Source organism: Onychomys torridus, chromosome 9 (assembly GCF_903995425.1).
Source record: "Onychomys torridus chromosome 9, mOncTor1.1, whole genome shotgun sequence".
Taxonomy (NCBI): domain Eukaryota; kingdom Metazoa; phylum Chordata; class Mammalia; order Rodentia; family Cricetidae; genus Onychomys; species Onychomys torridus.
Window position 1 is genome coordinate 50456668 of NC_050451.1, and position 2001 is coordinate 50458668.

At 46.0% G+C, this 2001-nt stretch overlaps 1 pseudogene; it reads left to right on the forward strand.

Moving 5' to 3' along the window:
• The first annotated feature begins 342 nt into the window (after positions 1–342).
• LOC118590750 lies at positions 343–1036 on the forward strand (annotated as a pseudogene).
• Positions 1037–2001: the final 965 nt, after the last annotated feature.

Sequence of the window (2001 nt, forward strand, 5' to 3'; positions counted from 1 at the left end):
CAGGGATCATCGTAAAAGGGGATGGGAAGATAGTTTGGCTCTTCTGGAGGCTGAATGGAAGAACTGACTGCCCTGCCCACATCTTCAGCTTGTGGCCCTCGTCACCTCGCCTTCTCTTCCCTGCTCCATTAATCACACTGAGTTCCTCCTTATCCTCTGCAGTGGCATTAACTCTGCCCACTTCTCCTTCGTGGACTCTGTCACTTTCATTTCGTCTCTCACACTCACAGGTTGCAGGGTCAGGATGCGGTATCTCTGAGGGACCGTTGTTCAGCTCTTCATAGGAAGAACAGGAATAGAAGCTGAAGAGCAGCTTTGAGAGGCACTGCCCTGTCACTGCTTGCTGTAGCCATGGTCAACTTCACCATGTTGTTCCACATTGCAGCTGATGGCAAGCCCCTGTGCTGCGTCTCTTTTAAGCTATTTTCAGAAAAAGTTCTAAAGACAGCAGAAAACTTTCATGCCCTGAGCACTGGAGAGAAAGGATTTAGATATAAGGGTTCCTCCATTCACAGAAGTACTCCAGGATGCATGTGCCAGGGTGGTGACACCACATGTCATAATGGCACTGGCGGCAGGTCCGCCTGTGGGGAGAAATTTGAGGATGAGAACTTCATCCTGAACCATACAGGTCTTGGCATCTTGTCTATGGCAAATGCTGGACCAAACACAAGTGGTTCCCAGTGGTTTTTTTTTTTTTTCCCCCGTGTGTGTGTGTGTGTGTGTGTGTGTGTGTGTGTGTGTGTGTTGTTGTTGTTGTTGTTGTTGTTGTTGTTGTTGTTTTCATCTGCACCACCAAGACGGAGAGACTGAGTGGCTAGATGGCAAACATGGTCTTCGGGAAGATGAAAGAAGGTACGAGCATCATGGAAACTGTGGAGGTTTGGGGTCCAGGAATGGCAAGACCAGTAAGAAGATCACTATTTCACACTGTGAACAACTCTCTTTCTTTTGGCTTGTGGGCATCTCACCCAGCAGACCATTCCTCTGTGACCCAGGAGAGCACCCCACCCGATCTGCTTACAGTACCCTGTAATCTCTGTGCTCACTGAAGTTCTTTGGGCTCCACATCTTCCTTATCCCCCCCAAGTCTAGCTGGATTGCAGCTAAGTTTATGATTATGAATAAAAACTAAGTAAGAACTGTTTAAAAAAACAGAATAGCTGCTTTGGAGGTCAATTTTATGGTATTCCTTAACACTGAAAATTGGCAATGTGTGAGCTGTTTTACATGCGACATACATGCAGGGGAAGCACAGCAGAGCTACGCGCTGTGTTGTCATTTACGTTGGGAAGAAAGCCCCTATGCCTTTCTGTGAAAGGATGGTGCTATGTACATAGTAGTCAGAACATAGCCTTTGGAGCTGGAGAGGATGGTGCTCCCATTTCCAGGCCAAGTGATCTCACACAAATTAGTAAAGCTTTCTGATGTGCTTCTTAGTCTGCAGAATGAAGGACTAACACAGCCACAACCTTTCTTAAGAGAATTAAGTTAGTAAATCCATGCTCAGCACTTAGCACTGTGTTTCCTGTATGGTCTGCTCTGGGTGCATGCAGTGAGAGTAGCCATAAGACTAGCTAGCCTCGTTTGTAGTGGACCATGTGGCTAAATGCTTAGGGAAGTACGTGGGGTCTGAGGTATGTGGGGTATGAAACCTGTTCATAGTGGTTAGAAGACAAACCCAGGACAGGACACTGAGGAGTAAGAATACAAAAGAGGGTTTTGGGGGATAGTGATTGCTCTCAAACAACGGAGTAGCAGGCCGAGAATGAAAGGCAAACCCCCCATCTCAGGAAGCTTGTAGAAAGCTCAGAAGACCATCAGGCAGAGGTATTGCTGGGGAGGCTTCTGTCTGGACAGATCTCTTCTAGAATTAGTCACATTATTTTATTTATTTAAAATATTTAATTGGGTTATATATATATATATATATATATAGTAACAAGCCAAACCACAGAGGAACCAGATATAGGGGTGGTATGAGAGAGGGGCTACCTCCTA